Raw genomic sequence first — 18,961 nt, 5'->3', positions numbered from 1 at the left:
CTACTGGACCGCTAGGGTGCCAATACTTTTGGAGACGAGCGGACATGAGCATGTGACATGATCCGAATACCCATGAGGCAGTTCCCCTCATTGTGCTGAGTGTTTTGATATGTCACATGTCCATGTTGTGCAAATTTTTTATTTTCACGTGATGACACGTGACGACACGTGACGTGACCATAACACACGTGAGGCACTTCCCCTCATTGGGCTGAGTGTTTTGATATGTCACATGTCCGTGTTGTGCAAATTTTTTATTTTCACGTGATGACACGTGACGACACGTGACGTGACGTGACCATAACACACGTGAGGCACTTCCCTTCATTGGGCTGAGTGTTTTGATATATGACATGTCCATGTTGTGCTAATTTTTGATTTCGCTTATTTTGGGGGCGGGGCTACACGTGACGTCACGTGACGTGACCAAAATACACGTGGGGCAGTTCCCCTCATTGTGCTGAGTGTTTTGATATGTCACATGTCCATGTTGTGCTAATTTTTGATTTCGCTTATTTTGGGGGCGGGGCTACACGTGACGTCACGTGACGTGACCAAAATACACGTGGGGCAGTTCCCCTCATTGTGCTGAGTGTTTTGATATATGACATGTCCATGTTGTGCTAATTTTTGATTTCGCTTATTTTGGGGGCGGGGCTACACGTGACGTCACGTGACGTTACCAAAATACACGTGGGGCAGTTCCCCTCATTGGGCTGAGTGTTTTGATATATGACATGTCCATATTGTGCTCATTTTTGATTTCGCTTATTCTGGGGGCGGGGCTACACGTGACGTCACCAGTATACCCGGTGGGGTGCCAATACTTTTGGCAAAAAGTGGCTACTGAGGGTTTGGACATTTCATGTCAATACTGCAGTCATTATGGGATTCTACTTATTATTATACCGCATAGAACACAGGAGAGAAGCCGTGCCTGAGCTCTGCGCACGCTGCGTGTGTGAAAGCTTAGAGGAATTTTAGGAATTCCCCATTCAAGTCTATGGGACGTTCCATCGTCGACTACGGGAAAACCGAAAGTTCCGTCGGAACGCCGAGTCCGGAACTTTGTCCGGAGTAACGTCCTAAAGAACCTGTCCGAGTTTGGTGTAAATCGCTCGAAAACTTGCCGAGTTATAAACCTCCAAAATTTATAATGGAAGTGGATACGAAAAAAGGCCACTTTGAGCTTCCGTACCGGGAATGCCGGAATTCCGATCGCTTAGAAAAGTAGTAGCAACAAACTTCAGACCAGGGTCTACGACATATCCGAATTTGGTGCATGTGGCTCGAAAGCCCTAGGACGAGTTACTCTTGATAAATTTGTGGCTAAGAATAATAATAATAATAATAATAATAAGCTTATAAAGGAAATCAGAATGTTGGCTTCTACAAAGCCAACATAATAATAATAATAATAATAATAATAATAAGCTTATAAAGGAAATCAGAATGTTGGCTTCTACAAAGCCAACATAATAAGGCTTAAAAACAAATGTATTATGCAAGGGAATCAGGTTTAACAATTACATGTAATATTGCTCCAAATATCATCAATAATGGTGTGTGGAAATAAATAACTTAATGAAAAGCCTAAGATCAAAACTGTAGGGGGGGGGTGTGTGCGTGTGTGTATGTGTATATATATGTATGTGTGTATATATATATATATATATATATATATATATATATATATATATATATATATATATATATATATATATATATATATATATATGTATGTGTATATATATATATATATGTATGTATAATATATATGTATGTGTGTGTGTGTGTGTGTGTATATATATATATATACACACCCCCTACAGTTTTGATCTTAGGCTTTTCATTAAGTTATTTATTTCCACTATAACACTTGTGTTCCTGATATTCTTGCATTTAATGAGGCCTCGTTGTATTTATTCTTACAATAGATTCCAGATGTGGTCAAGCTACAATTTTTTGACTAAAACTAGACTAAAATGACGAGACTTTTAGTCGACTAAAACTAAGACTAACAAAAAAGATATGTGAATGACTAAATATGACTAAAACTAACAAGGACATTTGGCACAAGACTAAGACTAAATTAAAAATAGGTGACGAAATTAACACGTGTGTGATGTGTGAGAAGAAGCAGAACTGATCTCATGCTAATGTGAGAACCCTAATGTGAACACACACGGTGTTTATTAACACACTTAATGCTGCTTTCTGATGCTTTTGTAAATCTGCTTTTGTTGTGTGAGTTATTGTTACCATGGACACGACCTAACCTTTGACCATTATGTTAGCCCTGACTCAATGAATGACCCAGGAGTGAAATTTGAAGTGTAATATTACTACATTTTGATTGGCAGCTGTGAGACCTGTTTTAAGCTGAAATGAAAGTGTGTGTTTATTTATCCAGAGTGTGTCCTACTGTTCTTTATATTCCCAGCTACTGAAGTGCTTCATTATCCTGATGAAGAGAAACAAAGTGGCAGATAATCAGGTTTTCATGAACATTTTGTCATTCTGAACAGATTAGTTGTGACAGCTGAGCTGTAAAGGTTCCTCTCAGATCCTCCAGAACGTGTGGTTTGGTGTTTCCTAACTTCACCTCACAGCAGAAGAAAACTTTCTAACCTCTGTAAGTTCACCTTCACATATACGAGCCCTCGGTGACGTGTACAGAGGCATCGGGAATAAACGTAAAGGTTGGAGGGCAGTAGAAGAGAAGGTTGGTGCTACAGCTGACTCTGAGTAGCTAATATGGTTAGTGTTGTCTAGTTCTTCTTCGTCCGCTGTGCTTTGTTCCCCTTCCGCCGTTTTACATTTTAAATTTTTATTAAATAATTTTATTTATTTATGTACAAATTTGTACAACTTTGCTTTATGACAAAAGAAAAGTCCTGTTTCTACCAACAGTCTTTATACATATACATACACACACACACACACACACACACACACACACACACACACACACACACACACACACACACACGCACAGTAAAGAAGGAACATCTCTTTGTGGATATGTGGGTGGCTCTTAAAAGAGCCGTTGTGTTCACGTGGTTTGGTGTTGAACGTTTATCCGCCGAAGCCGTACAGAGTTGCGTTTCAGAGCATACACCACATAAATGGCGGTGACGGTCTTTTTGCCGTGCTCGGTGTAGGTGACGGCGTCGCGGATGACGTTCTCCAAGAAGACTTTCAGCACACAATGAGTCTCTTCGTAGATCAGGCCGGAAATACGCTTAACACTGCCACGGTGAGCCAGACGGTGAATAGCTGGCTTGGTGATTCCCTGGATGTTATCGTGAAGGACCTTACGATGACGCTTTGTGCCCCCTTTGCCGAGTCCCTTACCGCTTTACACGTTCATAAACAGAGAAAACCACAGCTGTTAACTTACTAGAGTATTTTTCTGCTGCAACCTCTCTGTACACACAAGGATCATCATTATAATTATTATTATTATTGTTATAAGTCTTAGTAATAGTAGTAGAATTTAACACAAGGTATTCAAAGTAAGTATTTCAATAAAAATATGCAAACACCCAGCAATGTATGGAGGTTAGTAAAAGCACTCTGTGGTTGTACAACATTAACCTTCACTGTTTAGATGTAAAACATCCATTTGAGCATGTCTGTGGCTTGAGGCCTGTATTCTATACTCCTAGGTCCACTACTAGGAGGCCCGGTGTTCCGTGTTCGTCTGGGTACATTATAAACCGAGCCCATGTTTAAAACAGAATAGATTACAAGCAACACAGAAAGGAATGCAAAGACAACATTTAGGAGTCATTTTATCAGCTGTAAAACACAAAATATTACAGAATCTATAAGGTTTATATTCTAAGTGAGCTACATTTTCTCCAACACTAATCTCATTCTAAAACTCAGTGTCATTCACAAAGAAAGCTCATTGAAGTAAACATTCAAATATCAATCACTGTTCTACTTGAAATATTGAGTCGACACAGTCTAGACACAGGCCTCAATGTAAATGAGATTTTGGTGGCCATCATTTGAACAGCTATGTTAGATTACATGTATATAAGTAGACTCTGTTTGTTATAGATAAACAAGACAACAGCTGAACAACAGAGTCTGATACACTGTACACTATTGTACTGAAAGCAGAGCAATGAAGTGTGATTGTGATAGTTGTGTGTGACTGCCAGAATCTGGAAATCAACATGTAAACTGGTTATTAATCTCTGAGACATGCCGTATTCAAACAAAGGGTTAACCAAGATTCAGAATTAAAGACAGAACCAAACAATAAAAGAAAGGAAAAAAATCAAAAGCAGTACAGAATGTACAGACATAACTGAAACATGTTTATATATATTTTTTATATATATATATATATATATATATATACACACACACACACACACACACACACACACACAAACACACACACCCACACAGTTAGGTCCCTATATACTTGTACACAGGCACAATTTTCATACTTTTGACTATGTCTGCCACCAGAATAAAATGAAAATTGAAAAAAAAAACAAGATGCATTTGAAGAGCAGACGTTCAGCTTTAATTCAAGGGGTTTAACAAAAATATCAAGTAAAAGGTTCAGGAACTGCAACCATTTTTATGCACAGTCCCCCCATTTTCAGGGGCTCAAATGTAATTGGACATCACCAGAGGCTGGGTTTCCTCCTTTCTGATGCTTTGCCAGGCCTTAACTGCAGCTGTCTTCAGTTGTTGTTTGTTTGTGGGACTTTCTGCCTTTAGTTTTGCCTTCAGCAAATGCACAAGTTGAGATCAGCTGATTGACTCGGCCATTGCAGAATATTCCATTCCTTTTCCTTAAAAACTCCTGGGTTGCTTTTGCAGTGTGGTTTGGATCATTGTCCATCTGTACTGTGAAATACCGTCCAATCAACTTTGCTGCATTTGGCTTTATCTGGGCAGACAGTATATTCTGTACACTTCAGAATTCATCCGGCTGCTTCTGTCTTCTGTCACATCATCAATAAACACCAGTGGCCCAGTGCCACTGGAAGCCATGCATGCCCATGCCATTACACTGCCTCCACTATGTCTTACGGATGATATGTAAGCTTTGGATCATGAGCTGTTCCAAGCCTTCTCCATACTTTTCTCTTCCCGTCATTCTGGTAAAGGTTGATCTTAGTTTCATCCGTCCAAAGAATGCTTTTCCAGAACTTAGATGTTTTTTTGACAAAGTACAATCTGGCTTTTCTATTCTTGAGGCTTATGAATGGTTTGCGATCATCTACTGCTGTTGTCGTCCGTGGACGGCCAGGCCTTTTCATGTTGCTGAGCTTACCATTGCATTCTTTTTTCCTCAGAATGTACCAAACTGTTGGTCTGGCCACTCCTAATGTTCCTGCTTTATCTCTGATGGATTTGTGTTGTTTTTGAATCCTAACGATGACCTGTTTGACTTACATGGAGAGCGCCTTTGAACGCATGATGTAGGTTCACAGCAACAGATTCCAAGTGCAAATACCACACTTGGAATCAACTCCAGACCTTTTACCTGCTTAATTGATGAAGAAATAATGAAGGAAAAGCCTACAACTGTCTATGAAACAGCTTCTGATTCAACTGTCCAAAATTACTTTTGGTCACTTGAAAAAGTGGGCTGGCTACTCTCAAGAGCTGTAATTCCTAATCCCTTCCTCCAATTTGGATTTAAATACCCTCAAATTAAAGCTGAGAGACTTTCTGCCCACTATACCTATACAACTATAGCTTGGATATGTTTTGGTAAATACTTAAAAAAAAAAAAAATAAACTAAAATTGTGCCTGTGTCCAAATATATATGGACCTAACTATATATGAAAATTGTAATCTAGTTTGAAAGATTATCAGTCAAGAACTAAATGTATTGTTGCAATTTTGAAATTTAGCCAACAACTTATAAGATCAAATAGTATTCATAACAGTAAGTTTTTGTAAGAGCCATTTGTCTTTGTAAAGGTGTCCACTAGGGGCCACTGTTCTATAAATCAGGGTATATAGGTAGGAAACTTCCTTGACAGGTGTTGCTGCAGAAAGGTGCGCACACAGTTTTTTGACTGTATCACGAGGCAATGCTGTTAACAACCATGCAACCCAACACATTAAATAAAATGGATACTCTGAGCATTGAATGGTGAGTGGACATTGATTTAATGTAAGTTGATGAAAGCCAAATGAGCGCGTACAAACATACACCGTCCAGCAACCCTCAGCTGCTTCAAGTGTAGACTTAGCTGCTTAAAGTTTTAATTGTCATTTATTGCTTTTATATTAGTTTTTTTCTTGTTGTTGATGGTAGTAGTAATAGAAGCAATATTCTAAAATGTGCAAAAGTAGCACAGGGTAAAAAGGAAAAAATAAAATAATAATAATAATAGTAACCTTCAACTATTTGTGTTTCTCCAGAATTGTGATTAAAAAAAACTCACAATGGTTACAATGCCCACATGGTTCGACATGCTTTTTATCACTATTCTAATTATGTTTCATTTTAACTTGATTAAACCTTTTCACTCAGTTCCTTTTCACTGTCTCACTAAAGCTCTGGGTCCACCAAAAAGTTCCCCTTAGATGTGTAAAATTCAGAAAATGAATGAAAATCCTTGGAAAATATCCTAAAATGATTTTTACACACCGTGTATACATTTTACACTGTTTTTTGCTTCCTTTGTTTGGCCACATTATCACAATTTTATACAGACATCCATTAAATCCAGCTCGGTATGAGTTTGGATATTATATTACTTGAGGTACAAAAGATTATCTGTATAGTTGCACAAAATTATAGCAATGATGTCTTTTTGTGACTAATGTGAATAATCCTTGTGTTTTATTTTATTTAAGTTATTATTCCATATCTTCTGATGCTATACACGTGAACTGCACATTATTATTCACTGTTAATTTTACATTCTTGCATTGCTGATGTCTAGCCAGCATTTAAGCCATAAATGTGTATCCATAAAAAAAGCTATAGATAAAAGCTCCAGAGATAATGATAAATAGACATACACACATCTAAAGGAGTTAAATGTGCAAGTTTTAGAAGGTGAACTAGAAGATAAACCAAACATTAACACAAGCTTAATTAAGCTGTTCTTCACTGTTTCTTCTTATCATGGTCCCTTTAACCTTTCCTTATATACAAATTACAACCGTCTTCTGTTTGATGATGTCTTTGGGTTACGACGTCTGTCACTCTCTTTGGCTAACCATTTTTCAGGACTCTCTCTCTCTCCCGTTATGTTTTGTGAGTTTAATTGGCCACTTCCCCTAAACAATTCTCATTGTCCTTTTAAATTAAATAGGTCATTTAGTTTGGTTCAATACCTTGTCCTCCTGTATTCTCTGTAAGGTGGACACCACAATATCTCTCTCAGAAAACAAATAAAGTCTTCCTTTCTGAAGACATCGGGTAACATCACATGGATGTAGTCAGATTAAATATTGTACAGTAATATCATACCTTGTTGACGTGAAATATTCTGCACACTAATGTTGAGGATAAAAGTTTACTGAAAGAGAGCAGTAACAGATGCAGCACATTGTGTGGTTCACTTAGTGCGGTCAGATGTCGCCATCTAGTGGATGTGTGTCGCAAGGAAAAAGTCAGTGTTCTGAGATTATAAGGTCTAAGATATAAGTCTTAAGTCCTGAACTTCAAACCAGGTGACTGTGGAGGAGCAGAACAAACATGGGGATGTTAGGATAAGAATAAGGACAGATTAAGACTTTTATGACTAAATCACAATACATTAGTTATAGTGACTGTCAGTAAATTCATTATATTTGTTTATAGGTTATTGAATGTGATTTTTATTAAATATAATAGACACCAGACCCTATGATGCTTTTTGATAATTTTAAGGGTGGGAAAAAAACAACAAAAATTAAAACTCCCCAAAGGACTTCACTGTTATATGAAACGACACTAAAGAAGCAGCCCTCCTGAGTAGAAGCCATGTAAAGGACAAAAGATCAATCTGTTCCTTCCAATCACCATTCTCTCTCTCTCTCTCTCTCTCTCTCTCTCTCTCTCTCTCTGTGTGTGTGTGTATATATATATATATATATATACTGGTGACTGAACTGATAAACTGAACTGTCAATTCAGGTGGATTACAGACTTTAACATGAACTGTGAGTAAACATTTGAAGTGACGTTTCATATAAGAGCTCGTTCAGAGATGAGATCTAGTGATTTTTTAGCCCCAGACGCGCCGTACACTTTTGTGCTCGCTGCACGACATTGTTCCTCTTCCCGAGACCCGACGCGAGCTCGTAGCGACCAACAAAGTCCCTGCTCAACAAACATGTTGATGAACGCTCGGGATCTTGTCGGCAGCGTCGTATTTTCGCCGAGAAACGCCATGAGAAAACACACTGTCACTGTGTCTCGGAAGCGCAGTCATTCGGCTACGGCCGGGTTGAGTCTACAACGTTCTCATGCTTACTTTTAAGGCCTACACTCGTTTATTCTACTATTAGCTGAGAGAGAGAGAGAGAAAGAGAGAGACACAGAGAGAGAGAGATCAAATCTTGAGTAAAGCTTGAATAATCAAGCTACTGATTATAAATCAGTTGACAAAATATTTTCTCTCTACAATGATATGCATTTAGTCTTTTTTTTTTTTCATTTTCTCTCTCTCTCTCTCTCACACACACACACACACACACACACACACACAGTGTCACACACGGGAGTGGGAGGGGCGTGTGGTGTACAATAGAATGATGGACTGATGCTGGAATTCTACGGCGTGTTTCGGATTGGTTCTTCCGTTACAAGGATCTTAGCCAATAAGAGTTGACGTGTTGGTTATACCACAGAGTGCCAGAAGAACAGCGCTGTTATTTCGGTGTTGTTCTTAGAACGTATCTGAACTACAAGATGAGCGGAAGAGGCAAAACTGGCGGACTTTTGCCAAGACTCGTTCATCCAGGGCCGGACTGCAGTTCCCCGTGGGTCGTGTGCACAGGCTTCTGCGTAAAGGTAATTACCCCCAGCACGTCGGTGCCGGCGCTCCGGTTTACTTGGCCGCCTATGGGGTCAGAATTGTTTCGTTATTCTGAATAAATATACTATGATCCACAAATAAATATAAAGAGTTTCACAAATATTTTTTAAATCCACAAATATAAAGCGTTTCACAAACATTTTATGAAATTCACAAATAAATAAAATGGGATTTGCAAATAAAAAAATATTTATAAATATATATATTTAATTGTATTTATTTGTGAATGGCTTCCTGCTCATTTGTGGATCGCGTTCTGTGCATTTGTGGATTTGAAACATTTCTAACGTCAAGACGTGCACAAGAATCCACAAATAGGTGGACTCCGCCCACCGTCTACTCCAGCCAATCGGACAACGGTCTCGTGGCGCTGACCAATCGTGGCACGGTCTACCTCCAACCAATCACGTTCTGATTTACTCGCAATCGCATGACTCGAAATCATGACATTATCTACTGTATGTGAAATAGGAATAGGTTAAATTGCTATTAAATTCAATTAAAATATTAAATTAAATATTGTTAAATAAATTGCTGTATAGGAAGCTCACTGAGTTACACGAATTCTGTGGGCGTGGTCTCAAGTGGGAGAGCTCATGAATAGTAATGAGCTTGATCAATTCCACGTCACACTGAGCAGCTTTTCTAATTGACCTGATTTCTCCGCTAATTTGTTTTCAGTGGCTGAAACTGACCGGGGAGGTAGCGGTTCATTTTCACATTCCCGACACAACACAAACACATATGGACCTAACTCATATCAAAAAATACAAGCAAAAACGGTTTTGTGTGGAAGGGCACCTTTTAATATTCTTCTGAGCATATAATTTTTTATTTTTTTTTGTCAGTGTTACAACCCGTGAAAATAGGGTATTGTATTCTGTTATTGTACATGTCTGTGTGCAGGTTGATTCCAGGCCAGAGTTTCCTGCCTGCCCTAGCCTGCCCTGATCCTGCCCCCATATCGACGACAACATTACTAATCAATTATATAAAGAGGAAGCAGAAGAAGAAGGGGGGGGTCTGAGTCGAGCAGATCACAGGCTCGGAGGTCGATTGAACTCGTCAAACAGATTTTGACCGACGCTCGCTAGACGCTGAGGAGGCGGTTTGGCAACACTGGACTGTGACTGGAGCACTGATGGCAGGAAATGACGGTAGCTCTGGTAGTGATCCGGAAATGGAAGATGAAAAACATAGAAGAAAATAAAGTCATGATGAAATTTGCAGAATCAGGTATGACAATAAACCCAATTAAACTGACAAAATCTCTTAATAAAGCTTTAGGAGTAATCCACAGTGCAAAGACTCTGAGAGATGGTAACCTGATTATTATGTGTAAAGATGAAAAACAACAAAAGAAGGCTTTAAGTATAACCTCGATGCTTGGACTCTCGGTGTCATGCACATTGATGAAATCTAAACCTTGGATTAGAGGAGTAATAACTGGAATTCCTACTGATATGGGTACAGATAAAATTAAAAGTTGTGTTGAAGGAGGGAAGGTAGTTGGAGCAAAATGGCTTCAGTATGTGAAAAATAAAGAAAGGAAGGATAGTCTATCAGTAATGCTTCAGTTTGATGAGGAAAGAATTCCAGAGAGGGTAAAAATAGGATATGTTATTTATCCAATAAGACCTTACATGCCTCCTCCGCTTAGCTTCAAGTGCCAGAAGTATGGACATGTTAGTGCTGTTTGCAGAGGAAATCAACATTGTGCGAGATGTGGGGGTGACCATGAATATGGTAAATGTGGCGAAGGAGTAAAGGCAAAATGCTGTAATTGTGGAGGTGAGCATAGTGCTGGCTTTGGGGGATGTATTTCTCACAAACAGGCTGTGAAAATTCAAAATGTAAGAATATCTGAAGGGTTAACTTATGCTGAAGCAGCACAAAAAACAAAACAAAAGGAGCAAAAGTTCAAGAACGGTCGGGAAGTACTTGTGATCATAGTAAGGCAAAAGAGGATATTTTGGTGATTGGGAAATTGGAATTTGTTTCATTTATGGCTGAAGTGGTACACTGTTCTGCTCAAACAGAAAGCAGAACAGAGATAATTAAAATCATAATAAGGGCAGGTGAGAGATACTTGGAAGTAACAGGAGTTACTTTGGAAAAAATAAACGACATGCTAAAGACTCAATCAAGTACTCAAACAGCACGTGGAAGTTCTTAATAACAATAATGGTTTTAACAATTCTTCAATAGAATGCCAGAAGTCTTAATGCAAATGGATCAGAATTTAAAAAGTTTATAGATCAATTAGATGAGAAACCAAGCATAATTTGTCTACAAGAAACATGGTTAAATTCAAAATTAACCCTCTTTTGCAGAACAAAGTGCTCTTTGTTCTGCAAGGGTATCAAATTGTTAGGAAAGATAGAAAGGCAGGTAATGGAGGTGGAGTGGCAACTTTTATAAAAAATGAATTAGAATACAGAGTTATTAATGAGACTGCAGAATTTGAATTGGTGGTTATAGAGATATTTGCAGAGAAACATAATATTAGAATAATTAACTATTATAATCGGGGGCTCGGTGGCTTAGTGTTTAGCATGTTCGCCTCACACCTCCAGGGTTGGGGGTTCGATTCCCGCCTCCGCCTTGTGTGTGTGGAGTTTGCATGTTCTCCCCGTGCCTCGGGGGGTTTCCTCCGGGTACTCCGGTTTCCTCCCCCGGTCCAAAGACATGCATGGTAGGTTGATTGGCATCTCTGGAAAATTGTCCCTAGTGTGTGATTGTGTGAGTGAATGAGAGTGTGTGTGCCCTGCGATGGGTTGGCACTCCGTCCAGGGTGTATCCTGCCTTGATGCCCGATGACGCCTGAGATAGGCACAGGCTCCCCGTGACCCGAGGTAGTTCGGATAAGCGGTAGAAGATGAATGAATGAATGAGTATGAAATAATCTGCCCCTAAGGAAAGCCTTAATTGACTCCCAAAGTAAAGATGATGATGTAAGTTCGTTCTGATTAAAAAGGAGAAACTCATCAATAGAATTAGCCAGAAATTCACAAAATTTGTTATCTGCCAACAATAGAGAATTAAATCTCCAAAGTGGGGGAGTAGATCTCTGTGTGGACAGATGAATATCCAGAAATAGTGGTGCATGATCTGATATTAAAATACTTGAATAATCAACGGCAGCAACAGACGAGTTCAAGCTGTTGTCTATGAAGAAATAATCTATTCTTGAGTATAATTGGTGAACCTGAGAGAAAAAGGAGAATTTTTTAATTAAAGGAATACGAACTCCCCAAGGGTCAACCAACCCATTCTGACCCATTTATGACCCATTCTCATAAAGTCAGAAAAAGATTTTGACATAGCTGACTGAGATATTGGTCGTGAACTAGATCTATCTAGCACTGGGTCAAGTACACAATTCAAATACTCCATGAGAATTTAAATTTTACATTTACATTTACAGCATTTAGCAGACACTCTTATCCAGAGTGACTTACATTTTTTTTTTTCCAGTTTATACACCTGAGCAATTGAGGGTTAAGGGCCTTGCTCAGGGGCCCTGCAGTGGCAACTTGGTGGACCTGGGATTCGAACCAATGACCAATGATCAGTAGTCGAACGCCTCAACCACTGAGCTACCACATCCCCATGAGGTATGTTACTAAGTAATCTGTTGGTGAATTCAACATCATCAAAGTTGGGTGCATAGACATTTACCAGCAGCACCTTTGTTTGTCATTAACATGCCTACAACCATAGGGTATCTGCCATTTCTATCAGCAATAACATCGGTAGGTACTGTAGAAACTGAATATTTTTACTGATCAAGATAGCAACTCTTCTTGATTTAAAGTTAGAATGAAAGACATGCCCTATCCAAGAAGCATGCAGCCTACAATGATCTTTAGATTTGAGATGAGTTTCTTGCAAAAACACTATGTCGGAATTAAGCCGTTTCAAATGGCTCATTATAATAAAAAACATAAGGCCAAGCTTACAGAACTCACTTCTGCTATTGGTATCCTTGACCAAGAGTGTGCATCCAATCCCTCCCCAGAACTGTTTAAGAAATGTCTTAACCTTAAGACAGAATTTGATCTTATCTCCACTAGGGAAGTAGAGCGATTGTTATTGCAGACATGCAGCACTTACTATGAACATGGGGATAAAGCGAATCGACTACTGGCTCACCAATTGAAACGTCAATCTGCCTCACGTTTGATACCTAAAATTAATAATAATGTAATTGTTACAGACCCAGTAGAAATTAATGCCACGTTCAAATCGTTTTATACCTCTTTGTATAAATCTGAATTTCCGGCCGATACTACTATTATGGATCGGTTTTTAGACAACCTTAAAAACCCAACCATTGATTCTGACCGTGTACAAGAACTAGATGCCCCACTCTCCCTTGAAGAAATAAAATTCTTGATTAAAGCGATGCAGTCCAATAAAGCCCCGGGACCTGATGGGTGTCCTATTGAGTTCTTCAAAAAATGTGTTAATAAATTAGCACCTCTACTTCTGTCAGTGTTTAATGAATCCTTGGAAAATGGTTTGCTCCCAACTACTATGACCCAAGCTTCGATAGCTCTTCTTTTGAAGAGTGCTAAAGATCCAACTTTATGTGGTATCATGTATTTGCAAAGTACAAAGCAACACACCAGTATTACTAATACTGAGAACATAAAAAAGGGTAAACGTGCCTTACACTGGCTGAATGTCGCTCGCGTTGCTGCGTGCCCTCGTGCGAGTATCAGACGAAGGCGAACATGTTGCAGCCACATTCCTAAAAAAATATCATAATTAGTATCATGTATTTTCAAAGTACAAAGCAACACAATTAATATAATGTATTTTCCACATCAGTAATACAAATATTCTGCACGCATAATAAAAAACAATGGTTACATGTGGACGTACTCCTTATTGTTCTCGTTGCTGCGTGCCCCCGTGCGAGCATCAAACGAAGGTGAAAGTGTTGCAGCCAGTGCAGGTGAAGACAAGAGTGATGCAGCCACATTCCTACAAAAGTTTTTAATAATTAATATAATGTATTCTCCACAGTAACAAACTTATAAAGCAATAACTAAGGCAGTTAAGCATAGCTGAGATAAAATAATTGGGTACAGAGATGCGCTGTATATGTTTGTTAACGGGCCATTACCGGACATATTTATGGCTAAACATGAACACATGACATACCTCCGGGCACATTTACAGCTCATCGATACATTTACACCCGAACAGATAGTCACGTAAACAAGACTAGTTGAGGCATAAACACTAGTCAAAATATATTCTAAACAGTGTTGTAATGTAACGAAGTAAAAATACTTTGTTACTGTACTTAAGTAAAAATTTCACGTATCTGTACTTTACTTTGCTATTTAAATTTATGTCAACTTTCACTTTTACTCCACTACATTTCCTAGATAAAATGTATACTTTTACTCCGTTATATTTCCAATAAGCATCTTCGTTACTCGTTACTACAAAATAAAATCAGAAGAAATGTGTGCGACTGCAGTAAGGGAGGTTTGGTGAATCACTGCTCCTAGATTGCATTACGCACGTCCGCACAAATCGCTGCACGTCCGCACGCTCTATGGAGAAGCACAGACACGCGCAGCGTGCACGCGCAGTCAGAGCTGGAGGCATTTATCTATAACGGCGGCAACCAAAAGCAACCTCTATTCTTATTACCAGAGATGATAGCACAAACAAAATATTAATCCAATATCAATACTAAATAAAAATAACATTTATTGATTTGGTCTTTGTCTTGTGAATATTTATTTTATTAATGACTGCATTCATTGGACACACTGTTTGTAGAGAATGCACACATAGATGAACTGATCTGATTCAAGACTAGCATCATTACATCATGCATAAAATTTTGGTGTCCACTTTTTCCATTTAATAATACCATAACTTTTGGCTTACTATGTAGTCATATAATAATATAAAACCCTTCTTGTTTTAAATTCTCACTGAGGGCTAAAACCCCCTAAAGATGAAATCCTAGAACCGCCCCTGATCTTATGCCTACTGAAAATCACTGAAATTTTACTTTTTACTTTTACTTCAAATACTTAAGTACATTAAATATCAGAAAATTACTTTTGATACTTAAGTACAGTAAATATCAGATACTTTAAGACTTTTACTTGAGTAATATTCTAAAAGGTGACTTTCACTTCTACCAAAGTCTTTTTCTAGTACAATACTTGTACTTTTACTCAAGTATTGCTTTCTAGTACTTTATACAACACTGATTCTAAATAGTGATATTGCTATATAACATATTGTATATTCACAGTACATTAATCAGCATTCAGCTTAATAAGAACTAACATTTTAAGGTAAATAAAAGTTGCCAATTACGAGACGTTTCTATAAAGTCACTCTTAATATCTGCTTGCAAATAGTCTGTATACAATACAGTATATATAATTTTACATCACACAAGATTTCAACAAATGTAAGTAAAACTTACTCTTCAGAAATTATATCATTAGACATATGTATCATGTTCGTGTGATAAGTATTGGCGGAGTTATCAGTTCATGTTTGTAATGTTTTTCAGGAAGAAGGGCAAGATGTCTGAATGCACAACCTGGTTATTTTCTTTATTTGCCAAAAGCACAGCGTTTTGTTGTTAATATGAAGGCACTCAAATAAAAGTAGACACTTCACAGTTTCGAATGATGTATTACATGTATGTGTATGACTATGAATGACGGAGTATTTTAAGTGGACTTCACGTTGAAGAGGAAAAAATGCGCCAAAGACGCTCCGGTGCGTCGTTCGACCCCTGAGGGTTAAATGCTGATGTTAAAGTTCTGGCAAAAACTATAGCTCTGCGTCTAGAGAGAGTGTTGCCCAGCATTATTTCTGAGGAGCAAAATGGTTTTATTAAGAGACGTCATTTATTTTTTAATACTCGCACTCATTTAAATATTATTCATACAGTACATTCCAAAATGGTACCTGAGATTGTGATTTCAATGGATGCCGAAAAAGCATTTGATAGGGTAGAGTGGGAGTATTTATTTGCTGTATTAAAAAAATTTGGTTTTGTTAATAAATTTATTAGTTGGGTGAAATTACTATATAACATCACCTCAAGCCAGTATTCAAACAATGTGCGCTCAGAGTATTTTCCATTGAAACGTGGGACACGTCAGGGCTGCCCTCTCTCTCTCCATCTTTATTTGCCTTAGCCATTGAGCCATTGGCCATTTCATTACGATCCTCTACTTCATTTAAAGGCGTCACTAGGGACGGCATTGAACACAGACTATCGTTGTATGCAGATGATTTGTTGCTCTATGTATCTGACCCTGTATCTGGTCTACCTGGTATCTTGTCCACTCTCGATACATTCAGATCCTTTTCTGGATATAAATTAAATTTTCAGAAGAGTGAATGTTATCCAATTAACACAACTGCTTTGCAACTTAAGCATCTGGACATGCCCTTCAAAATCAGTCCCACTGGATTTAGTTACCTTGGTGTTAATGTGACACGTACATTTTCAGGACTTTTTTCTGTGGATTTTACTCCACTCGTAACTAAAATGAAGTCTGACCTTCATAGATGGAATAGTCTGCCTTTGTCTCTGATTGGGAAGATTAATGCTATCAAAATGAATGTTCTGCCTAAATTTCTTTTTTTATTTCTAACAATCCCGTTGTTCTTACCTAAACATTTCTTTGATTAGATAAAACGATTAATGCTTTCATTTGGTCTGGGGGATGTCCCACGGTGCGTAATTCATTACTCGAGAGATGTAAGTCTAGCGGTGGTCTGGCACTACCAAATTTTCAGTTATATTACTGGGCAGCACACATCCATAAGATACGGTGCTGGGTGGAGTCACCTCATTTAGCATGGTGTAAGTTAGAAGCTCAGTCATGTTCTTCCTCATCCTCCATACCTGCTCTTATATACTCCTCTTCCAATTAAAACTTCTTTATATGTTAAAAATTCTGTTGTGTTTAATACGCTAAAAATCTGGTATCAATTTAGGAAACGTTTCAAGTTTGTAACTGCTTCTCCTTTAGGTCCGTTATGTAGCAATCATCTTTTCCCCCCTTCATGTCTGGATTCTTTTTTCTCAGTTTGGTATAGCAAAGGTATACGCTGTTTTCTTGACTTTTACACAGAAGGATTTTTTTAACAGTTTTGCTAATTTGTCATCATTGTATGGGCTACCTGCCAGCCACCTCTTTAGACATTTTCAAGTTAGGCATTTTGTTCAAAAAAGTTTTCCTGGCTTTCCCTCAGCGCCACCTCTCCAATAATGGGAAGGGTTGCTTACGTATAAATCACAAGGAAAGGTAGTAGTAGTAGTAGTAGTAGTAGTAGTAGTAGTAGTAGCCTTTATTGTCACTGGTCACAGGTACCAGCGAAATTAGCCATCAACCTGCCCATACATACAATACATACAATACAAGGGGAGGACAGGACAGGAAGACAGGGGATTGAAAAGAAATACAGCATAACATGAGGGAAGGGAGGAGAAAAAAACAACAACCCCCAGACTATGCTCCGGTGGGGAGTACAGTGTGGGAACAAGAAAAAAACACCTCAGCAACATAAGCACATAAACAGTACGCCATAAACACATGACTTGCAACAGGGGAGGGGAGTGGGGGGGTGGAGGTAATCCAGCACAGGCAAGCAGCCATCAGGTCCTGCGGCCTTTATCTTCGGCGCTGGTCACAGACCCGCTTGTCAGACTGGCGGTACAAAGCGGCGAAGGCGTGGGATGGGGGGTGGGGGGTGAGTGCATATCTTTATATATGTGTGTGTGTGTGTGTGTGCGTGTGTGTGTGTGCGTGTGTGTATGTATGTAAGTGTAGGCCTGGAGAGTCGTTGCTCCCGGCATCAAATCTTGGTGTGCCTCAGTCCGCAAGATTGTCATAGCGATACACAGCAAATTGCCATGGAGACAACCTTGATTAGGTCCCAAAGAGAGTCAACAATCAGCAGGTGTCTGTAGAAGTGGGGGAAGGAACGCAAGAGCGTCTAGCTGCAGTGCTCTTCCAGGGGAATTGTTGTTCCAACAGCGGCCTTGGCCGAGGCCAGTGCTGGTTGAGGGGAGCCGAAAGCAGATAAGATTGGGATTGTTTGGTCATGGGGCGAGTAGACGCATTCCAATTTACACGACTACTCTCTTAGTCCATTCTGGTCTCCAAAAGGTGCTGTCTCTGAGATTTATAAACATATTCTGGATTTCTGTGACCAATCTACCTCCAAAACAAAGGCTGCTTGGGAGGGCGAACTGGGACCTCAGCTTGGGGACGGGTGTTGGGATAGTGTTGTGAATGGCTTTGATCATGTCTCATGTGCTCGTCTCCAGTGTTTTATAAAGTACTAGAAAGCAATACTTGAGTAAAAGTACAAGTATCGTACTAGAAAAAGACTTTGGTAGAAGTGAAAGTCTTTTAGAATATTACTCAAGTAAAAGTCTTAAAGTATCTGATATTTAATGTACTTAAGTATTTGAAGTAAAAGTAAAAAGTAAAATTTCAGTGATTTTTCGGTAGGCATAAGAGCAGGGGCGGTTCTAGGATTTCATCTTTAGGGGGTTTTAGCCCTCAGTGAGAATTTTATATTATATATTATATGACTACATTTTAAGCCAAAAGTTATGGGATTATTAAATGGCAAAGTGGACACCAAAATTTTATGCATGATGTAATGATGCCAGTCTTGAATCAAATCAGTTCATGTGTGTGTGCATTCTCTACAAACAGTGTGTCCAATGAATGCAGTCATTAATAAAAATATTCACAAGACAAAGACCAAATCATTAAATGTTATTTTTATTTAGCATTGAATGGATTGTTTGCATTAATATTTTGTTTGTGCTACAACTCTGGTAATAAGAATAGTGACATTTCACTGCTTTTGGTTGCCGTCTTTGCGGCTTTCCGCCGATTAACGTTGTAGATAA

At 38.7% G+C, this 18,961-nt stretch overlaps 2 pseudogenes; one reads left to right on the top strand and one right to left on the bottom strand.

Moving 5' to 3' along the window:
* Positions 1–2,949: 2,949 nt before the first annotated feature.
* Positions 2,950–5,453, bottom strand: LOC132852453 (histone H4-like; annotated as a pseudogene).
* A 3,444-nt stretch (positions 5,454–8,897) lies between these two features.
* LOC132851980 (histone H2A-like) overlaps positions 8,898–18,961 on the top strand; it is a 92,185-nt pseudogene continuing 82,121 nt past the window's right edge.

The sequence above is a fragment of the Tachysurus vachellii genome, chromosome 10 (genome assembly GCF_030014155.1).
Source record: "Tachysurus vachellii isolate PV-2020 chromosome 10, HZAU_Pvac_v1, whole genome shotgun sequence".
Lineage (NCBI taxonomy): Eukaryota > Metazoa > Chordata > Actinopteri > Siluriformes > Bagridae > Tachysurus > Tachysurus vachellii.
This window is presented reverse-complemented; position numbering and strand designations above follow the sequence as displayed.